A 24,744-nucleotide genomic window follows, 5' to 3' on the forward strand; every position below is an offset into this window, starting at 1 on the left:
CTGAAACTGATCAGAGAGGATTGCAGGGAGGCATGGGAAAGACTCTCGAAGTTTGACTTCTCTGTGCGCACCTCGAAGGCCCACAGGGAAGCTGACAAACCGGGCAGAATACTCGCATGGCTATGCAGGAAAGAGCACCCGAGACAGGCCCTCAAGGAGATCAAAGATACGAACGAAAAGACCTGCAGAACACGACAAGAGATTAATGATACCTTCACGGAATTCTATAACGACCTATACACTCATGAGACGAAGGTCCCCATAGCAGATATAAAGGATACGCTGGCTGAGGTGGGACTGCCTAGGCTGAGCCAGGAACAACAGGACAAACTTGGGGAGCCTATTACGGTGGAGGACATCACAGATGCAATCAGATCCCTCTCCACAGGCAAGGCTCCTGGCACAGATGGACTCATCCCAGAATTCTACAAGGCCTACGAGGAGATCACCTCTCCTATACTACACGCAGTATATACGGAGGCATACGTGTCGGGCACTCTCCCTAACACTATGAGAGAAACCCTCATCGTCCCGATGCTCAAGCCAGGCAAATCAGCCGATAGATGTGACTCATATCGCCCACTGGCGCTCCTAAACTACGACGGCAAAATATTGACGACCATATTGGCCAAAAGGCTCTCGAGGGTGATCGGTTCCCTGGTACATGAGGACCAGAATGGCTTCGTTCCGGGGCGTAACACCTCCGCCAATCTCAGGAGGCTCCAACATATCATTTCACAGACGTCCGAAAGCGAGGAAGATCTAGCAGTACTCTCACTGGATGCCATAAAAGCCTTTGACTCTATTTACTGGGAGTGGCTGATCGAAACCCTGAGGGAGTTCGGACTTGGCGAACACTTCATCCGCTGGATAGAGGTCCTGTACAGCGACCCATTGGCAAGAGTTAAAACGGGTGTCATGATATCGAGGGCCTGGCCCATCCAGAGGGGTACCAGACAGGGATGCCCACTGTCTCCAATGCTGTACATTCTAGGCCTGGAGCCGGTGGCAATATACTTCAGGAAGCAGTTCTTTGACGCTGGCATCAGCATTGGAGGATCAGACAACATCATCTCGTTATATGCCGACGACGTCCTCCTATACCTGCGCGACCCCTTGGAGAATGCCCCGATTGTATTGGATGTTCTGGACAACTTTGCAAGATACTCGGGGATAAGATTTAGCAGGCAGAAGTCTTGCGCGTTCCCACTAGCAAGACTGAAAAATAAACCTGAGGAGGAGCTTCCTGAGATCGGGATCCGTTGGCAGGTGGACACTTTTCGATACCTAGGCCTCAACATCACACATTCACCAATATCCACCCACAAAGCCAACACGGAGGCCGCAATGGGCGGAGTGCGGAGATCCATACAGTTCTGGTCAAAGCTCCCGCTCTCCATGATGGGGAGGGCGGCGATAGCTAAAATGATAATCCTCCCCAGGTTCCTCTACTATTTCACCAACGTGGTGTATTACATTCCCCCACCCTTTTTCAGGACACTCGACTCTCTGATCAGGGACTTCCTCTGGGGACGAGCCCGGCACCGACTCACACTGAATACCCTCACACTCCCTTACGCAGAGGGCGGCATTCAGCTCCCCGACTTCCAGAGATACTTTCTGGCGGCTCAGTCGACACACCTGGCAAAATGGCTCTCAGATGAACCTTCAGCTGAGCTAGAACTTCTATCCCACTCCTCTTCACCGCTGTATCCCAAGGAGCTACTCTGGAACCCCCGACTTGGACCCCCCAACCCACCCACTATACTAGAGGTTGGAAGGCGGGTATGGAACAAGGTGAGATCCATGGCGGGCCTGCAACGCTCTTATACACCCGACACCCCCATGATGACGGATGTCTGCAAAACCTCCACCGACCTGGCAACTATGAGGAGATGGGAGAACCATGGTCTCTACACATGGGGGGACATGTTTCATGATGGCCTCTTCAGGGACTTCGAGTCGCTTCGAGAAGGAGATGGACTACCACTGGGCCATTTCCTCTGGTACCAAAAAGTGAGACATGTGGCCAGAAAGAACTGGGTCGCATGGCCTGAGGAACCAGAAACTCACCCCCTCCTGAGAGAAATGTATGACGTTGGTGACGGATGGAGACCGACGTCCAGGTTGTACACTCAACTGAACGATCGACCCAACCCAAAGAGCGCCCGGCTGAAGGTAAAATGGGAGGCAGACCTCCGGACTGAAATCACAGAGGCCGAATGGGCGAGAGCCCTGATATATCCAAAGGAGGTATCCAGAAACGCCAGGTTTAGACTGATCCAACTGAACGTACTCTACAGAACGTATATGACCCCTCACCGGATATCCACGTTCAACAACAAAGCGGACTCAAGGTGCCCCTGGTGCTCCTCAGACCTGGCGGACATGATTCACATGTTTTGGACCTGTTCCAAATCTCAGAAACTCTGGCAGGCCGCTGAACGGACCTGCAGGAATGCTGGCCTAGAAACTTACGAGTGGACACCCAAGGAGTGCCTACTGGGCACCTATCCGAGACTTGGTAAAATCAAACACTTGACGAAGCTTATGGATATGGCCTGCCTTCTAGTTAAGAGAACAATTGCCATGGCCTGGAAGGCCCCAGCGGGCCCCAGGTATGACCCCTGGATCAGGGAAATGGAAAGATGGACTACGGCTGAGACTGTAGCCTGGGAGGAGGGAAACAAATGTGGCGGCGACGATGTGAGCAATGTGCTGGAGGCCTGGAAAGCCCTCCTTAGAGACATGGTCTTTGCAACGAGCTACAAACCTCCTTGAACCCACCCCCCTTGCATCCTAGAAAGCAACAGACACTACAGATTAGCCCACCACACCCAAGGGCTCCACCCAGCAACTGTACTGAGGGAGCAAAGCCGATACCCGCCTCCGGACCCACTCCCCGAACCTGGCGACATTGATTAAGAAACCACACCGAGAGTTGGGACAGTCACTGTTACTGTTATGGTTATTTCTTTTCTCTTCTTTTCCCTTTCTTCCTTAGTTTGTTTGTTCTTTATTAATAGTTTTGTCGTTGGTTATAAGCTGATCACCATATCACATTTACGCCAGTTATTGCATTTTGAATGTAACTGCTTTCAGAATCTTATCCTTGTACAAGTTTACTCACAAATGCCAATAAAGACATTTAAAAATAAAAATTGATAACACATTTGTTTGTTACATTATAAAAAATCCCAGCTAAAGGAAACATGCATTGAAAACATGCACTACGAAAGATTACATTTGGAAACAGTACTCTGTAATGTTATGTGCTAATTCCAAAGATAGAAATACATAGGACTATTGATAATGGTGAAGAAACTGGCCCAGCAGAGAACATTGACACTACAGAAACCCATAGTAATAGTTGACCGTTACTTAGAAGATGAGCCGATTCAGCAAGCAAGATAAAAAGTAGATAGATGGCAATATCCTTTGTCAATTTCAGAGGTGTTTTCTTGGTAACTTCCACAGTGTTTATAAAGGCTTCCAGCAGTGGACGTGCATGTGAATGTCCAACGTGTTCATTCACACCCATCAGGCCTCTATGACAATGTTTGACCTCCTCAATCCCACCAGTGCAGCCCTGTTGCGAGTACACAGCCAAATGTGCAAACTGCCATTGATGACGGAGGGGGGATGGATGTGAATGAGGGGATCGCAATAGGCCCGGAACATAGTCAAAGGACACAGAGATATGTAGATTGCAGGGACAGGGTCTGTAAAGGGGAGTCTGGAAACACCGGGTCTGGAGTGGCCATGCGGCCAATAGTCCTCATGCCAAATAACCCCTTGAGGTGTACATGGTATACGCCATCTTGAGCATTCCCATGCACCCAACCCCCTGGCGAACCCACGGCCACAGGTGCGAAAATGCCATTGACAGCAGAGGGGGGATGGATGTGGATGAGGGGAGTGCCATAGACCCGGAACATAGTCAAAGGACACAGAGATATGTAGATTTCAGGGAGAGGGTCATCAGAGGGGAGTCTGGAGATACCGGGTCTGGGGTGGATATGCAGCCCATGGTCTACATGCCAAAGAACCCTTTGGGGTGTACATGATATTCAGCACCCTGAGTGTTCCCATGCACCCAGCACCCTTGCGACTCTTGCGAGCGCACGGCCACAGGTGCAAACTGCCATTGATTGCTTAGGGGGGATGTATGTGGATGAGAGGAGTGAAATAGACCTGGTACATGTTTATGTTCATTTATATAGTGAAGATTCGGCACGTGGGAATTATGGCGCTACACATAACAGTACACACAGTCACAAACATAACACCAAATTAAATACATTTTTTTAGGGGGGCAAGAGAAATACAGCAACAATAAAAAAAGAAAGTTGATTTTGACTAATTAAGCACAATCCCTAAATTAGAGGCAGATGACCCATTGGCCAGGTTTTTACATAAATCAGAAATGAGGGAAGGCTGTTCTGACCACATCCTTTAATAATACAGTCGGTATTGGACCTGTTACACAACTCCTTAATATGCATTCTTCTCAGAAGTCTAAAGTCTAAAGGCCCGTCCTCTAACACAGCCAGGACCCACTTTGGTGTGTAGTGAAGACAAGACCTTGTTTATGAGTGCCTCTCTGGTTTCCACCCTCTCTGGCTTTTCTACATTGGTGATAACAATGTTCCTACAGTCCATAGTAAAATCTCTTTGAGAGTTATCAGTTATTACAGGCATTCTCGACTTCTTGACATGAATATCCAGACCATGAGAAGCCAAAACCAGTCCGGGTGAAGGTGTAGCCCGCTTTCTAGTCTTTTGTGATGGTACAAAGGCCCCACCCGCCGCTCCTACAACAACAGAGCCATGTCAGGGCACTTGCTATGGGACAAATATACACTGATCTTATTTGCAGTGTTTTCCCCACTGGTATTTATAGTCATGTACGTTTGGCATGCTATAGCCATCCTATTGGCCTGTAGCTCACTCATATCACATTGACATGCTTTATCCATCCTATCCATGGCGATGTGTGAGGTGATCTCATCAAAGGAATCCAGCCAGTCGCAAAAATCCCGATGAGTTTTACACTGATTCAGATCATGGATGATCTTGTCCTTAATATATTGCTAATCAAAGCTTTTTTGCAAAGACGCTGTCTTATCAGGGCACTCCTTGCCATAACCTCCAGCACATGGTTGTTGGCCATAGTTGCACATGTAGGAAAAACTCCCTTTTCAACCACATTAAATATTGAGCACAACTGTCATTTAATGGACAGGACTTCTTTTTTAAAACAGGCGCTCTAGTAGTGGGCATTATACAAACTCTGAGTCAGTTACAACCACAAAGGCAGAGGACAGCTAGCGTGTTCTGGGGTAAGCAACTAGCAAATCTATACCAACGGCAATTGGTCCAAGAACTGCGCATCCCACAGTATGCTCTATTGTAGTATGCTGTGCTCACACCTTCCTCAATATGTCCACTGTTACCGTTACTGGACTACTCAGCCCTCTTGACACCGTCGCCTTCAATAGATCTTCAACTACCTCTCAGGAAGGTTCTCGTGAGGTGCAGAGGTGTGGGGCGAAGAGGCACGGGTCACCGAGGCACAGCAGCACGGGACACTGGAGGAGCTGCACATAGTGCTGTGAGCCGAGTCGACCACTCACAGGTTAGAGGAAAGAACCCAGAAGCGTGACGGCTGTGCTCAGTCAGACCACCAAGTCGCACTGCAGCCACTTCACAAACAGCAGCCACTTCTGACAGGTAAAATAGTAGGGTAGTTAATCCAACCAGGACACATATTTAAAGGACACACATATATGTAGATTGCAGGGACGAGGTCTTCAAAGGGGAGTCTGGAGACACTGGGTTAGGGGTGGTCATGAAGCCAATGTTCCCGTGCCAAAGAAGCCTTTGAGGTGTACCTGGTATTCGGCACCTTGAGCGTTCCCATGCACCCAGCCCCCTTGCGAGCGCACGGCCAAAGGTGTGAACTACCATTGATAACAGAGGGGGATGGATCTGAATGAGGGGTGTGCAGTAGGCCAGTAAACTTGTTCAATCACACCAATCTTTCATGATCCTCTTAGATGTTTGGATGTGCTGTGAACTTACAACCCTTTCATATGAACTTTTTTTTGTTTTTGTTTACTTTGGTAAAGTGGATATTGTCCGTAGTCACTGGGGATTATTTTACGAATGGCTCGAACGACACAGGCAGGTATTACTCATCAAACGCGGAATCCCAGTCTTCCATGAATCCACCATGTAAATGCATGATAGGCCACAAGCCTGTTATACCTGTGTAAGTAAGAGATACAGAAATAGTTCACTTGAATGAACCCAATAATTGCATTAATTTTGTTTGCAATACCTTTTAAAATGTCAGGCATTGTTATGCTTTGAAAAGTACCTTTTCATGCAAAGTACTGACAGTACTTGTGTTTTCAAGTAGGGATCAATTTGAAATGTGACTGCCCATGCCAGCAAAAACTGTTTGGAAGAAAGGGAAATATAGTATTTAACTTCCAAGTGAAAGAAATGTAGTTGTCGGACGTTAAATCTAATGATGAAATCTTTGGTTTGAGATTAGAAAAGAAATGTATTCAATTTACAGAAACATTCTTTTGTTAGTGATCCAGTTATAAAAATGTAGAGGAACAACATATAATGTTAGCCATCTTGGTTGTCAAACACACATCATATATAAAGTAAACATACTCGTTACTTGGATTATGAGGGCGAACTGTTGCTCGAAGTTTGTGCATAAGGACCATATTCATTCGCAACACAGATCTTGTAAGGCAGGCTGCCGGGAAGCCATGCAGCTTGGTAACGCATAGGAATGGTCGAGTTTTGTTGTTACTACTGAACTCTCATGTTCCAGTGCACTTATGCATTGCTCATTGTCCGTAGCATGTTCTGCTTGAATGTTCAGGTGGGTCTGTACATCTTGTATGTCCCATTTGATTTCCTGCACTGTGTTGTTTCTTGGGTTCGCTGACCTATGGCCCTCATTTCCTTGAGGATTGCCTGTAGTTGGTTTTGCACGTCCATCTTGGGATGTTGGCTTGCGGATTGGCGTAAGGATGCTTTAACTGGATTTCTTTCAGTGTCTTTGTTATTGTTGCCCTCGGATGGGGGCTTTGCCATGCCCACAGGGTGGGTGTTCTGATGGTGGGTTAGTGTTTGTAGCGGGTCGTGGTCTGTTAGATATGGGTCGATGTTGCCGTCTCACCCCGTGGGCGAGTATCTGTGCCCGATCAGTGCTTCCTTGTTGGGGTATAGTTTGTTATATTCTGTATCTGCTTGCTTATCAGTCAGGTTACTTTCCAGTTTCCGCTTTGTTCCCACAGAGCGCCACTCCTGTTGTAGCCAGTGTTGCCAGCAGAGATCCAGTTGGGCCTCTTCACCCGTTGATCGTCTTATGTAAGTTCCCGGATGGTGCTCTCCCCCTCTGTCATTTATCTATGCCAGTAAGCCCTTAGGGGCCGGGTCGTGCCTGCTGGTGTCTGCGGGACCTCCGGTGTCGCGCATTTGTTCCGGCACCCGCAGGAGCTGGTTAATGTTCGTTGGTGGTGTTTGGGGGGTCCTGGCCACGGGAGTGATTTGTAGCAGGGATGGGCAGACTTCCCGCAGTTCTGTGTCACCATGTAATTCTCCTGAGCGCTCTGTGCACTGGCGAGTAGGGCAGCCCTGTCGGGTTCTTAGCGGTTTGTGCGGGTTCCGTTTCGCAACCTCCTTGGCTGTTTCTACATCTGTCGTACTCTCACGGATCTATCCTTCGGCAGTGTTCCAAACTTTGGCGGGTTGGAGGAAGAGGCTGCGGGCTGTGCTAAAGCCTCGATCACGTTGTGGTCACTGGTCCACTCAGGTGGTGTAAGCGGGTGTCATGGGTGTCAGGAGTAAAGTGTTGTGGATTCAGCTTGTTTCCAAGCGATCATGAGGCTCCTTCAGAACCTCTGCTACGGCGGCCTCTATGGAGTCTTCCGATTGACGGTCTTCCCGTTGGATTTGCTGAGTGAGGGAGCTACCCAGCTGATCCTTGTAACATGCTCCGGCTGTATACAGTGACGGATTTCCAATTCGCGCAGGCAATACAGCTTTTTTCTTGTTAATTCTCCGGCCCACATCCAGAGCTCAATCACCCTGCCGCCTTCTTGGTCGAGCTCTCTAGTGCATGGTGTGATGGTACAGCTTCATTAACTTGAGTTTAAAGAGTTCCCAGGAGGAGGTGGGATGGGATAGGAACTGGGTGGGAATGACCATATGTATTAACATGACCATGGGAAGTCAATGGGTGGCCAATTAACCAAACAAAACCTACGAGCATTGTGTCACTCTTCATGAATTTTTTCCTATCTGTACTCTAATGCAATAATTTTGGCTTATAGGAGGTGCAGAGGAGGAGCCAAATGCCTCTACCAGAAGTCCCACCCCAATTCAGCCTATATGTTGGAAGCCAGAAGTTGTGACATGCACAATGCCAGTAATGGTACCCATACAGCGAAAAGCCTTTGAGATAAGGTAGCCATTGAGAAAGCCTTACAGGATAAATCCCCAAAGAGATGATGGTCTCCTGAGAGAGAGCCCTGAAGAAATGTGAAGATGTGAACAAGAGAGGCTGGTGATGTCACAAGAGATGAGCATGACACGCTGAGAAGGATGACCAAAGAAGAGAATGTATAGATCTTATGGAATCTGATGACGAAATAAAGAATGGAGTAACCTTTCATGCGCGGAATGAGGATTGCACGTACGTAGAGCACTGAAGAAAATATAAGTCGTTTTATAACTGTACAGATACTGCAACGCAAGTAGACTGAGTAATCAAGAAGGCTGGCTATACGTAGTGAATAGTCTGCAGGCGGTTCCGGCAATATATACATGTATATACATATATACATATATATATATATACATGTATAGAAACTGGATATTTGATTTTGCAACTTTAGTAAGCCAGGACCCATGAAAGAAAAGGGCTGAAAGTGTGGCACAGCAGAGACAACAGCTGAAAATCGAGGAAGGATCGAGAAGGCTGTCTGACCCAGTATCAAGGGTTGGGGCAGCCAAGAACTGGTTATCTATTCAAGGAGATACAAAGAATGTGAGAAGCGAGGCACGCTCTTGTTAAAATGCAACAGAAAGACACTGAGTGTCAAGTTTTATTCATTTAACTTCATTAAATGCAAAAAAGGAGCTTAAACACAGTCTCCTGTCACATGGGGTGGATGGAAATAGAACATGGGCAAGCAGCACTCAGACTTGAATATAAGAATGTGCCTGCACTTCCTTGTATTCTCAGGAGCAGTGATACTTCGCAAGGCCAAGTTCAAAGACAATTCAAATGGCAGAAGGCATGAGCAATGACAGATGATGGGCTAATTGGGTGGCAAGGCATGGTCAAGTCCACCCACTAGCACTTGGAGTACCAGCTTGCGTGCTGTTAGCAAGTCAAATATTCCTGAAGGGTACAAGCGTGCCAACCAATTATAGAGGGCCATGTATTGAAGAGCCCTATAGTTTAAGAGCCAATGGTGTGTCGTGTATCTAACAAATATTGAGGATGACTTGCACAAGGGGTGGGCATAAGTTGTCCACCCGACTATAGAGACCCAATCACAATCCAATCCCCTACAGAAAGTATACTTAGATGTTAACCGTAGACCAACCACAATCCTAAATAAGTTTTCTTAGTTTACCATGTAGTATGACGTCACGTATGATGAGTTTTTGCTATAAAAGTGTTATTTTTTATGTGATGCGTTGAGAATATGCTGTGCGACGTCCGTTGATGTCCGTTATACTCCCTGTTTTAGACAATTGAGAATAAACAGTTGACTTTTGCCAACTTCCTGAGTCGGCTTTATTATTGGTGTAAGAGTTATTCTGCATCCCCATCCATCTAACAATGCACTACCTCCGGAGGGTAACTCAGGGGCAACTTACTTGCCTTGGAAGCAAGGCGATAAGGAGCACCACAGGTTCGATCCCCAGGTCCGCGCTTAGAAACCTCTCGGTATTAAGCACATTATAAATAACCTATCATATCATTTAAAAGGGCCTAACGGTTCAGTGGCACTTTATCGGCACCTAATAGCCGAAACTAATGAATAAACATTGCATTTAGTTATCGGAGTGGCCAACCCAGACCACTGACATCGGGCTCTGGGGGACCTCAAAGTAGGTTCAGCCCTTTATTTGCAATTTGCAGGAGTTCCAAATCGAGCATACACACATGAATACATACATTCAACCACTTCTACAGTTCAAGAACTTTGTGGTGAAGAGTCTTTGAAGTGTTCTTCATAGGCCTTTTTTTACCTTTGACTTCTGAATCACATGTGTAGAGTTAGAGGGTCATACGTCAGTGGCTTGCTACAGTAAAGGGGGTTGGGTGGATTGACCGAGTCGAAACAAAATGGAGAGAAAATAGAGAGCAAGACAGAGAGGGCGAGAGAGAGAGAAAGAGAGAGAGAGAGATACAAAGAAGAGGCCGCTATAGAGTGAGAGACAGGGGACAGGTATAGAGGAGCTAGGGGAGAACAATAGAGAAAGAAAGAATGAAAAAGAGAAAGGAAGAAAAAACAGTAAGATAGAATGAAAGCTGGGAGGGCAAAGCAAAAATAATGCTTGGAGAAAGTGAGTGGGAAAGGAAAATGATAGAAGAGTAAAGAAAGAGAGAAGAGTCAGCAAAAGGGAAATAAAGATAGGATAGGAAGAAGGGAAGTTCGATTGATAGGTTGATGAATAAATGATTAATTGATGAATGGGTAAAGACGGGATGGCTGATAAATCAATGGAGATCAGATGAATGGGTGGGATAAAGGATGGATGGATGGATGGATGTATATATAATGGATGGAGGGGTGGGTAGAAACAAGACGGAATTCATGTAATAAGAGAGAATGTATTGCCTGATAAAGGGGGGAATAGATGGATGGTGTATAAAGTGAGAATATAGGGCTGGATATGTGGGAAACGTGATGTTAAAAGGAAAAGGGGGACGGGTAGGTAGTTGAAAGTGAAAGGAGACTGGATGGATGGATGTTTGGTTGGAAGATTGATGGATGGGAAAGGATATAAGAAAGGATGGAAGGTAAAGAAAGAAACTGAACAGGGAGATGGTGTGGAATAAAGGCATGGGCTTGTGCCAGCTATGGACAAGGTACTAGGTGCAGCGCACACAAACCTAAACTTCCTTGGCTTCTGGAGACTTCTGTGGACACGCTTGCCAATTTTAATCTGGAGGAGGAAACACTCCAGGGAAGGGAGAGCCCCCAGGGCTCCCACTAAGGATTTCTGTGGGCCTGCAGTTGACTGCTTCTTGTGCAATTTCCCTTCACTTACGAACTCCATCTGGAACACACACATGCGCAATCTTACCAAGCTCACTGACCATTCCCTCACTCTGAAGATCACTGTGTTCAAATTAATAAATGACTGCACAGATCACCTCAGGCACGCTGGCCAATCCCTGTGCAGCCTTAATCTTAGCCTTCGTTCAGTTGGTATGAAGAAGGAATCCCAGGTCTAGCACTCACTCTGTGAGTAAGAGGAGAGGAGCCACAGTATTCCCAATGGGTATGCCATCCGAGCTCTTTGTGAATCTCCAGTTCAGAGGAGAGATTATTCTCACCTGTGTCTTTGCTTATGCAAGATGTTCTTTCTTGGTGATATCACCTTTGTATTTTCAGGGTCTCAATTCGTGTTTCAGCGTTTTGGGATTTCGGTGACTGGTAGGATTCACCTGCCAAAAAGCAGTCAATTTACATCCGTCACTCTGCCACTTTCACAATCTCTTCATTCAATGGTCTCAGTCAGTAGCACACACACAGCTAGAGCCTTGTAGGGTAATGACACTTGTTGTTGGTAGGTAGGAGCTGACTAGGAAACACAGCAGAAGACTCAGGAAAAGTGCTCATGTGCTCAAAATGTCATCTTCAAACAAGGACTAGGATCACGGAGAACGCAAGTCTACAAATGATGATTGTTTGAGACAGACCTCAGGGTTCAATGGTGTTGCATTGTGGCCTGGGGGTATGGGTGAACACTTTGCATTTGAATCAGGCTCATCTCTGACAGCTGGCTTGGCATTCCTCTGGAGAGCGACTCAAGATGGACATGTATATCAGGGCATCCTGTTCTCCACCTCTGTTTTTGCTTCACATCATGGTCCCTCTTTCAGAACAGCACATCTTTTAGGACTTCATTCTGCTCTCTTATTCTTTAGCTCCTGAAGGTGGAATTTGCTCTCGGTTCCTGCAGAGGGTTTAGTTTATGGAGTTCCTTGTTCGCCTGGATTTACTTGTTCTTCCTTTGGCAACCCAGCTGTGGGCCCTTTTTGGAGGAGTAACGTAAGACTATTCGTACAGCAGTACATTTGCTTCTTGAGGGTTCTTGTGGGCAACCACAACAGAACAAGGTTTATGTGCTTGAGAACACATATGCTTGGACCCTATTAATTTTACGCATTCCTCTCAGGGGCCTCTTCTGAGTGCTGTTTCTGGGATTGGCAGCCCAAATGTTTTTTGCTTTAGCCTTATATATTGATGAGGAAACAAACCTTAAGAAACATTGAGTTAGTCAGAATTGTTTTTTACAATGGTCTGTGGTGCTTTATGGGTAACATTTGGAAGCTCCCATGAGGGGCTTTTCTCTGATCTAGGTGTTGTTACCAGTGTGGTGGTTTTTGTCTGTTGGAGGCAACATTTACCCATCTCCAGAAAGTGTGACACCCAAGGATTGCATCATCTCAGTGGACGTTTCGAGTCCTCTGTGTTGGAAGGGCTAGATTTTGGAACACAGGGTCATGAGACTATCATTCACTGGAACTAATGTGCAAACTGCTGGAATAGTAAAGACAGGACCCCATGCAACACATGAAACCAGGAGAAATGATGGCACACAAATGCACACAAGCATGTCTGTGACTCCAAACAGCTGTCCAGAATGGCATACCAGCAGTCTATGGCACCACTAAGACACCACACACCTCCCCAAACAAAATAGACTCTTCACACCAGGTCCACTCTTTATTTTACAAGTCTAGTCCTCTTTGCTGTCTGGGTCCTTTAACGCAAAGTTCTTGAAATGCAATAGCAGTGCTGCTTGATTGGTGATGCGGTGCATGACCTCTGGGAAATATCTGTGTTTTCTGATTGAATATCCATGATAGAAGAACCTTCTATGTCCACATTCTTACCTCCCACATTCCTGTCCACGACTTCTGTGATTTCCAAGATACCGTGAACCATTTTTCACACGAGGGATGTGCTTCTATGAATAGTGAAGTATGAGGCAGTTTTGGTTAATGTTGAGAATCCTCATTGCACTACAAGCATCATTCCTGCTTTGAGTTCCATGGTGAGGTTCAAGTGGCATGTTTAGCTCGCTGGTGTATTTTCCATTCTTTATCAGCATCATATCCCCTACATGTATTTTCAACAGTCGAGTCATGGGCATCCAGCGCAGGTCCTCCTGGTTCTCTGTGGGAGAACGTAATTCAAACCTTGACTAGTTATTTAGAGGTCAGGCGTGTGCCAAATGATTTGCATTGGGATGTTTGCCTTGAGAGTTCTACCCAATAGGGTGGACACCAAGGAAACTCCAGAGGTTTCAGGGAAAGTTGCTCAGAATATGTAGTAGATCTACTCTACATCTTCCTGTAGCTCATTGCAAGTTCTCATTGTCCTTGAGTGTGCACATAAAACTTTGAGACTTCTCATATACCTGCAGCAGACTGCATATATGTGTGTGTGTTTGTGATTCCTCTTTCCTTCAGAAATGTTTTCAATGATTCCCTTGAACCGGGTGGTCCTTTATCAAATATTTCCACTGTTATTGGGTCATACATTTCTTAACATTTTCTATATTGGTTGGGAAGTACAGGTTTAGCTGCTGTGGAAGCAACACACTTCATCTCTGGGTAACTGGAATAGTCTTCGATGAGGTCATGCATGTAGGGAATATACCAGCGAGAGCATCACTCTGCACGTATTTACCGCCACGAGTATGAATGAGCCTCTTCTGCTGTTCACATGTGTCGGGGTTTGTCAGGATGTCCTATCATTGGACATAATGCTGACTGTAAGCTTTTGAATAAACCATAACTCCTGGCATTGCTTGAGGCAGCCTTTCCAGCTACAGATGTTCAGCCTGCAATGCCATTACAGAAGGTGAAAGCCAATAGCCACATCTGGCTTGGTCCCACCACAATAGGGGAGGTCCTGATCTATCTGCAAGGTCACGTCCCTGTGCACGTGCTTCAGCCTCTTTGGGCATCACCAGTGAGATATAGCTTACGTCTCTAGACACTGCAAGCTCGCGACCCTCCTATGGGCATACCCGTCCCACTCAGGATGACTTCTACAAAGCAGAAGATTGATGGCTGAAATATTTTGCTCGTGATGGTTCTGACCATGTTTTTGCAGCTGGCTAACCACATCTCCGAGCTAACTTGATCTTCTTTGTTAATTATGCCTTGGTTACCAAAATGGGCCAAAAGGGACATTCGCCTTGTCATACACTATGGGACCACAATACGGGAATCATGCAGTATCATGTAACTTGGAGTTGTCGCAAGGTTGTGGTGAGCCCTTGATATGCTTTTGAACACCTTTGGGCTTACATCGTGCATTGGTGCTGGCTGTCCAGGAATCTGCTCCAAGCTAAAGAATCAATTTTTTATTCTAGCAGGGTATGGTGGAGGGGGGTTGCCGAGCACTCCCTTTGAAAATGGAGAGAAGGAGCATATGTTCTATGATGACTGTGAGCGTGCCTCCAAACAGATGTACGAGTTAATGCCACTAGCCCCAGAAAATGGCGATCATCTATTTTTCAATTTGCAAGTAATGCCACTCAGCCAGTGTCTTCATTGCATAATCAACTAGGAGTTAATACCTTAGTCGTCTTCTTGCACTGACACTGCTTTTAGGCTGCAAAGGCTGGTGCAAGCTCTGTGCCTTGTCTTAGGTCAAAGTATGCCATAGTTGCTTCTGACATTAGTGCATCGTTGGTATCCTGAAATGTTTAGTGGTGGTTGCCCAATCAGGACCATGTTGTGGCTTTTTGTTAGTGACTAAATTGGGAATTAATCTGCCACAGTAGTTACCTGGGAAGTTACACAAATCGAAATAATTATGAGGCGGCAGGGAAGAGTTCACATTGATAGCAATCCTGGAGTTAGCGAAGATCCACCATTCACGGAAGGCTTATCCAAAGAATTTGAAAGGACCTTCCTAAACTCACATTTCCTCTCAGTGATCATCACTGGCACTTATCAAGGATGTTGGTGATGTAGAGAAGTCAAGATGCCATCACTTGCATTAAATACTCCAGGAAAAGCAGCCAGTACTCCTGAAATAATATCCTGGAACACCTTGGCTGCTGAGGATGCTCTGCAAGTCAACTGTTTCTAGTTTGGCACACCTATGTGCAACGAGAAGGCTGTTATATAGCTCGTCAGGGACAATTTTGAGAAGATGCCTGTCCACTGCAGCTCGTCGACATTCTTTTAATTGGAAGGTGGGTGGTGTTGTCTCTTCATTGCTTTGGCTATGTTGGGTAGCAGCATATCCACACAAATGCAGATCATGATGATAGGTGACACCCAAGGGTGTCGGAATGCAAAGCCATTGGATGATGTCTTCAACTTAAAGCTATGCCAGCTTTTTCTCCACTTTTTCCCAAAGGAGGAATGATATCTGCTGGTGTTTGAGGGTATGGATGTAAACCATGTGTACAGTCTGGCAATCCACCAGTGTCCCATGCACTGGCTGAATCATCCTGAAGTTCAGTCAGGGTGATGCAAATGCAAGATGGATGGGTTCCAGTAAGTCTAAAATGGCAAAGGATGGGGTTGTCGAAGGAGGTAAAGTAGAAGGTGCAAGGTTTGTCCTTCATGCCAATTGGAAAGACTCTCATTCCTTATGTATAAGAAGCTGGTGGAATAACATATGTCTCACGCAAAAGATGGAAATGTATATGGCAAACAATCTTAACTCTATACCTAAGTTTAATGCTAAGTGGTCATTTTTCACTCGATTTCTGAACCATTTTAATGTAACCACGCATGGAATGTGACTTCTCCAAATCTCTCACACTCCTTTGATGCTCCCAAGATCATTATATGCGAATACTAATCCGGACACTTAACTGAATATTTACTGTATTATATGCCAATGTGCCTCTCTTCATCAATACCTACCACCTCCCTTTCTCCCCCCTCCCCCCATATGTCGTGTTTGTCATATGTCAGTCTTATGTTTTTCCTCCCCCCCCACTTAGACATCATAATGCAGAATTTGTTCCATACTAAGTTGTGCACAACACTGTGCTATAGTTCTTTTGCGTAAGTTTTCAATTATATTGACAATTTGTTCCTTATATGCTCAACTTCACATTGTACACAGTGTAATCAATTAATTGCTCTATTGGAACACTTCCATTTTACCATTGTTTAATCTATTCTCATGTAAAAGCTTCACTGCATTATGTTTATGAAGTTATGACTTTATGATTGTATACTACATACCTTAATAAAAATTATTAAAATAGAAGGTTTGTCCTTCAACCATCCAGTAGAAGCAGGACTGGTTTATCAAATGTTTAATTACTTGCCGTTTGGGCAAATGTTAGAAACTGAATTGCCAGAACTGCATCTGACATGTCGCATTTGTAGAAGATCTGAACAAGTGGAAATAACTTCATTCCAAGCATATTTACCATTAATTTAGGCTGACAAGAAGTACACCTAAATATTTGGCCTCTGAAGATCTACAGAACTATCTTACTTTTTGCTGACCTGCCCTGGCCAGCCAACATTCTGGAGAAAGTAGTTACTTTGAAAGATGTCAAGCACTGACAATTATTCCACATGCTAACGTGACTGCAGTCTAGATTTCGTCCCTGTCATGGAACGGAGGCCGCCCTGGTGGCAGCCTGGAATAACCTCTTAAACAATGATGATTCTGGGGACCTAACACTGCTGTTCATGATGGATTTGTCTGCAGCGTTCGATACAGTGGGCTCGAACATTCGATTGTCCAGATTGGCATACGTCGCTGGTACCTCGAATCATGCGTTGAAAGGTACTGTCTTTTAAATCCAACCATTATCAATGTGTCAAGATAGCAAGTTATATTTCAGACGCCATCTCAGTCCTCCTCGTTGTCTCCTCTGCTATTTAATATCGGTATGTAGTCACTGATGACCATATCTAGCTAATATAATGTTGGTTATCACTCGTATGTGGACAACACTCAGATATATCTGAGGGTGAGCAATGCTGCTGCAAACCTATACAATATAATACAATACACTGAAGTTGGACAGTGGATGACAACTAATAAGCTTCCGTTGAATAAAAAAAAATGGAACTTATTTTGTTGTGATCAATACATCTAATGGGTGACCCTACTCGTATTCCACTTCTGCCTTATATTTTTGGCGTAACGATGACCTTCTAAGGTCAAGAATCTAGGCTGCCTATGGCAATCAAGTTAGGTTGTGATAAACCAGTAGGAGCCAAGGTACCATCTATCTTTAATTCTCTACACTTGTTACGCACGCTCTTCCATCGATATCGTCACCAGATCATGCTGTTGTGATGGGCTCTCTCGTGAACGCTAGGCTGGATTATGGGAATGGCACTCTTAATGGCATTTCTGCGAGACAAGTTCATCGCCTCCAGAGAGCTCAAAATGCAGCATTTTGACTCATTTTTAAGGTACCCAAAACAGTGTAAGTGTCTGCATTACGGAGGTTAACTGTCGGACAGAGGTTTAAGATCCCCTGCCTGGTGTTTATATTTATGCATGGCCATGCCCTGGTCTATCTGTCTAAAAAGATGGTACAATACCAGCCGACTCACTCTCTTCGCTCCTCTGACACGCATTCATGTTGATCCCTCCATCTCGGTTTGTCCGTAGAGGTGATGGATGCTTTTCCATATATGTCCCCCGGTTATGGAATACTTTACCTATTTATATACAAAGCCTGACATCATTGGCTGTCTTGTGGAAGGCTCTACAACCCACCCCTTCAGCGAGTGGAAGTTTCATTCTGGGTGGCATTCCTATAGGCTTATTATTGGACATTGGTGTTTTTCATTCTTTGCCACACTACACATAGAGGCAGTTAATTCTGTCTGAAGGGCGATAGAAATACCACAATATCAAACACCTTGTTCTTCACTGCACCACATTTACCAGGAAGATGTATTGATCAACCTCCGGGTCAGCTGCAGGGTCACTTTCACTCTGTGAATGCGTGTTCACCTGCAACATGCAGCGTGACATTTCAGTCGAGGAATGTCACAAAAACCATTCATATATTTTTTTGAATGGTTATTATTGTCACAGGTCGACCAGTCCTGGCTTCCCTTGGGACACGTCACTCTGTGTTTTGTCCGGGCTCCGCAATAGCCGCACGGTCTGGGAGGGTCACTCACTGAGTCTTGGTGAATCTGGGCATGTGTGTTCAGTATCGCCAATGCCTTTCTTTGCATTGTGCTGATATCAGACTGATCAACTCGGCCCCAGGCAGCCTCCGTGTGATTCACTCCTGCGTCCATCGGCTTGTGTGTGTGGCCGTGGATCACAAAGAAACAGAGGGGAAGGCTGGTTTGCAGCAAGGGGGAAGGCTGGTTTGCAGTAGAGGGGAAGGATGATTTGCAACAGAGGGGAAGGCTGGTTTGCAGCAGAGGGGAAGGCTGGTTTGCAACAGAGGGGAAGGCTGGTTTGCAGCAGAGGGGAAGGCTGGTTTGCAACAGAGGGGAAGGCTGGTTTGCAGCAAGGGGGAAGGATGGTTTGCAACAGAGGGGAAGGCTGGTTTGCAGCAGAGGGGAAGGCTGGTTTGCAACAGAGGGGAAGGCTGGTTTGCAACAGAGGGGAAGGCTGGTTTGCAGCAGAGGGGAAGGCTGGTTTGCAATAGAGTGGAAGGCTGGTTTGCAGCAGAGGGGAAGGCTGGTTTTCAACAGAGGGGAAGGCTGGTTTGCAGGCTGGTTTGCAGCAGAGGGGAAGGCTGGTTTGCAACAGAGGGGAAGGCTGGTTTGCAGCAGAGGGGAAGGCTGGTTTGCAACAGAGGGGAAGGCTGGTTTGCAGCAAGGGGGAAGGATGGTTTGCAACAGAGGGGAAGGCTGGTTTGCAGCAGAGGGGAAGGCTGGTTTGCAACAGAGGGGAAGGCTGGTTTGCAGCAGAGGGGAAGGCTGGTTTGCAACAGAGGGGAAGGCTGGTTTGCAGCAAGGGGGAAGGATGGTTTGCAACAGAGGGGAAGGCTGGTTTGCAGCAGAGGGGAAGGCTGGTTTGCAACAGAGGGGAAGGCTGGTTTGCAACAGAGGGGAAGGCTGGTTTGCAGCAGAGGGGAAGGCTGGTTTGCAACAGAGTGGAAGGCTGGTTTGCAGCAGAGGGGAAGGCTGGTTTTCAACAGAGGGGAAGGCTGGTTTGCAGGCTGGTTTGCAGCAGAGGGGAAGGCTGGTTTGCAACAGAGGGGAAGGCTGGTTTGCGGAACGTTTGGTGGTGCAGTCTGGAGGAATGGCAACCCTGAGTGTCTGGCACTCATATCCCATTAGTCCCCTCAATCAGCATGCACATTGAAGCCAGTTTGCACACACATCATGCATGATATGTGTTGGTGGGCTCATCAGCGGCTTGGCAGAAGAGCTGAAACCCCTCATAATCAGCGTATTATGAGGAAGGCATACAGGGCCATCCTGGTGATGGGGACATATTATACATTGCAAGCGTAATAGAACAGCAGCAAACCATCTGGACGGGCCCCAATGAATATTGGATAACATCCCACAACCCTGGACGTGAGCCAAGTTCACCAAAGGATGTGAGAGCAACCATATTAACAGAAACCTAAAGAATTGCAAAATAAGCATAACACGCTGCGTTGGTACACCTTATTCAAATGAACCCGTGACAATACAAATCCCCACATGCCCACAAAAACACTTCTCAACTGGGCCATTTCAGCAACAACACACGTGAAAGGTTTACCACTACAATCCAAGCTTAACATTATCAGGAATGTAAATCAGCGAGCAATAAGCAAGAAATCGGTGGTAAATGTAAGCCTGCTTATCCAACTTGACTGTAGGGTTCTGGGCATCAGGAAAGTCGCGCAGTGAGCAGAGAGCAGGCAGGGCCCAGGAAAGTGTGGAAGGAGACTTCCTGATTGGTTACAGGTCACAGAAGTAGTGGTTAGGGGGATGAGGGGGGGGGGTAATGTAGAAGCTTCCACTCGGTCTCATCTCCCATCCTGCTCTCTAGTCAGCCCTGGAATCTACAGATCCCTGCTTCCACGTCCCACAGTACAGTCCACACGATTAACTAATGCACTCCAGATACTACGCACCTCCCTTCCTTAATGTGTGCAAAGGAAACGTTGCATTCACTCAGAGTTACGGCGATCTGTAACATGCACAGACAGGGACTTTGCATCCTACAATGACATCCCATCTCAACATACACCGGCACACCCGAGACACCCTCAACCAATAGAAGAAACCGTATCCACCTCTTAGCCAAGCCTGCCACCCCCAGATGTCGAGCCTGCCACACTCAAGCACAAACCTGCCCTCAGAGGATCAAACTTAACTGCTCTCCCAACCATCTGCAACTGCTTAAACCCCTTTTATCTGGGTTTTCCACCCCCAGATCTCGAGCCTGCCACACACAAGCACACACCTGCACGCCGGGGTTGTGAAACCCTGACCTAAGGCCTGCTGCACAAACATAACCTTACTGAACATCTAAAGAAGCTGTTACATGCCAAATATAACAGCAAGAAGAAAAACATCTTATTAGGAGGACGGATGAACACGCAACAAGGATAAACCAGCCAACTTGCACACACAAATATAAACCTTGCAGCTTGAACCACTCCGCCCGCTCCCTAAAGAACAGATAAAAGAAATGAAGAGGACAGAAAAGGCAACTCCCAATGACAAAGAACCACACGAAACAAACGGAACAGCGGAGAAGAAGCACGTTGCGTAACACACCAACAATGGGGATTAAATTCAACCCCCACACTAGCGTGTAGGTTGGAAAACAAAACAGTCCCCTTGTCATGCACATCTCCCACTCTAATAGTGCTTAAATGCACATATTACATCTGTGCATCCTCAAAGCACATACCAGGCCAAGGTGTTTCCGGTGCTTCTCTTTTAATTGCGCATAACTAATTGCACTGATAGTGCCAAAATAAATCAAAATTCACTTTGTAACTTGTGCTCATTACCACAGCACAACACTTCTTACACCTTTACTGCTAGAAAGCATCACAACTCAACCTAACGCATCACTCACTCATCTCCAACCCATAATGATTAAGCTTAGAACATCTACCTTTTAAGTGCTACACTGTGTACTACCATTACACTGTATATGCACTGGCCTGAAAGCCAGACATCATTACACCTCGTCTGCAATCACGTGGCTGCTGCCTAAGTGGTGGTGATCACTAACGTATAACTACGGGTAACTAACCACTCGCACATCCTATACGTCAACTAAACCAAAGCGGCGCGACTGGTCCATCAATCAACCAGTTCACACACCAAGCATATTTCACTCCAATGTGAAACTACAAACTCAAACCCATGAGAAGCATGTGGCTAGGGTGAACAAGTCCCCACATTCCTGCATGTCCCAGAGGCAGTGGTGGCCAGTCACAGCTTTCAAGTAGGTGACATTAGTCCACGCCCACTCATTCTTATTTGCACATGTTTGCATGACAGTGCTGTGAAACCTCATTTTACTCAACACCACATCACTCCATTCACTCTGTGCATGGCTGCATCGTAATAAACACCCAAACCTCTATCAAACAAGGCGGATGTACGATTATATATCTTCATAACTTTAATATAATTGCACTTATCGTCACGTCTTCAAATTAATCTCTATATGTAAAACATGACTAACTCCATTTGTAGTTTCCTACCCTTTCACTTGTAATTAGTTGCAGTGCTAGACTTATAACTGGTAGGTTGCTAGGAAACCTTGCAGGATATATTAATGATGCCTCTGACAGTTTCACAATATTTATATCCCTTCACAGCATTTATCAACACTTCACTGCCCATATACCATGTATTTCATATGTCTTCTTAATGTTATTACATCTATCAAATATATAGATAACCGATGTTTATAAAAGAGAGTCATGTAACGGAAAAAACTAAAAATCAATTTACTTCCCAGCCTGGCTATTCATGACCGAGAGCTGTAAAAGCTTTATCGTCGCAATCTCAGTAATTGAAAGAACTCCAACAGCATTTTCTCTTCACGTTGCGTGTCCCGCGCCAAAAAGTACACCGTTAGCAAATGGGCGTCATACTTGACAAGTCTACCCTTGGGAAAGAATTCCGCTATTCAAACGTCCGGGCTCACTTGTAATGCGGCAAACTGACCAAACCATTACGTTAATAAAGGCAGCAGACACTTCCAGCCAGCGAAGCAGAGAGCAGCACGTTCGTCGGAAAACAGCAGCCTACCTGTAAGGTGCCCAGGCAACTCCTTGTGGTGTATATTGTGCATGGCGAAGATAAAAGGTGGCTTGACTCCCAATTTAGACTTTAAACATACCTCAAGTAAAGATGCCTCCTCTCTTGAAATGTGCCTACAGAAGTACATGCGATGTGCCCCTTTGCCGGACCGGCTGCCGGAGGAGTGACCTGTATTGCTGTTCGTTTTCAAGCTCCAGTGACTGGTATTCCAGATATTTAGCTGAACTTATATATAAGGACCTTTGGACTAAAAGACCTTTATGTACTAACTTTTTTCTACAACCTTTTGTAGATTACACTTGTGGCGTGCGTATAAGCCACGCCCACCAGGAAGTGCAAGTATAAAATTGAGCACGCGCGCGCACCTGCAGAAGTACCTGCAAAGGGCCTCTTTACCGAGGCGCAGGGGCTTGGAGGCGGCACAGGTACTAGACTTAATTTGGTAGCAGTGCCGTGAAAGCAAAATATTTGAATGCAGCAGCAAATGCCGAAATCTGGTATGCCGGCCCGAAGCCCTTTGAAAAGGGTGAAAGTGGGTCCGTTTTCAAAGAAAGGGCCTGATTTACATACGAGCTCTACCCCCAGCCAGAGCTTAACTAACAATAGCTCTCTGGGGAATGCGGATATCTGGAAATTTTGTAACGGGTCTTTAGCAGCATTTAGAGCCAAAGTTGGCAAATCACTGCAAGCTCCCCCTGGAAAGGGGCTCGTAGTGAGTGCTGCTCTGGCTGTAAATAACACCTGTGATGTGGTTCATTTGAACAACTCAATGTTAAGCCCAGCTTTCACCCCTGTGGTGATGCCATCTTTATCAGATACAGCTATGCTGGACGCTGTGCCAAAGACAGAGTCAGATTTAAAGGGGCCATGGGTTGTCCTGTGCGAATGAGTGATGTGGTAGTAATAGATCTTGAAACAAATGATTCTGCTTTTTCGAATAACTAGTAGTGGGGACTCATTCTCTTCTGACGACTTGCCTTCCCCAATAAAAGTGATTACTAATAACCACAGTACTAACACTTCCCTTACTATCCTCCAGTCGGATAACATGGTGGGACTTTCGCTGCAAGCATTGAACTTGGCAATATTATCTATCGCTAAGACAGTGAATACATGCAAACAAAAATTAGTGGCGCATGGCGATACTCTGCAGACAATTATGTTGTGGCAATTTACGAATACCTTACAATCTGAGAGGTTATCCGACAGTAGGATACAAACTGAGAAATTTAAGAAGTACATGCCCTCTGTGGCATGTCAAACAGACTCTAAGCATCCTATTAAGAGGGATAATATGGATATACCTCAAGAAAATGTTAAAATGCATGATCCCCAACCTGTAGTACCATGTATTAAAGACATCATTTATGATGAGACCGCCGATTGTGGAGGTAAGGTGTAAAGTTAAATCTGGAAAAAAACGAAAAAAACAAAATTGATCTGACCTCTCCTAGGGAAGACGATTGTCAGTCAGTGGAGGATAACCTGATACCCACGGGTCCCTTATCAGGGGGTCAAGAGCACAAAAAAAGAAGTAATGGCTCAAATAATAATAAAACAATTATCAAAAAATCAACCCCTACCAAGAAATATAGAGAATTCCTCTGTGAAACAGTTTTTCAAAGTTATATCATTACCCAAACATAATACTACTATGGCATCACAAGCCATAAAGCAAAATTACCAGCAGCATTCACAAGTAAGTAAAACTGGCACTCTTAACTTTGTGGCCGCACAAGCGATGGTGTACCCTCCGTTGGACAATCTAACGGAGGTTCTAAGTACTGAAAAGAGTAATAATGTTGAAACCATAGATATGCAAAGTGGGCCATCTATTGAGGTACCCAGTCAGATTATCCATGATAAGGCCCTAATTGACCCAGTATTGGCTGCCCAGAGATGGAAAATTCGTAAAGCGGTTGACGCTTATATGTCAAGCACTATCGTGCCATCAGTATTACCCCCGATTCAAAATAAAGGAATAAGGGGGGTAGACCCCCCGCAAGCTCAGAGTAATGTAATACTGGAACCTAATAAAGGTGTGGTCTCTGAGGCGGTAAATGAAAAATTGGTGTGAGTTGAGCAAAGGTTGCAGGTGCCTGAGACCTCTGTGACGCAACCAGTGTCCTCGAATAATTTGGCTTCGGGTGTTGGTAACCAATTTCAAGGTCCCCCCTCACATAAAGACAATACGGTTGTATCATCTGAGATCTCTGAAGCTATCATTGGTCTAATAGAGAGTGCCCTTAACA

The sequence above is a fragment of the Ambystoma mexicanum genome, chromosome 7q (genome assembly GCF_040938575.1).
Source record: "Ambystoma mexicanum isolate Mex_15411 chromosome 7q, UKY_AmexF1_1, whole genome shotgun sequence".
In the NCBI taxonomy this organism is placed as follows: domain Eukaryota; kingdom Metazoa; phylum Chordata; class Amphibia; order Caudata; family Ambystomatidae; genus Ambystoma; species Ambystoma mexicanum.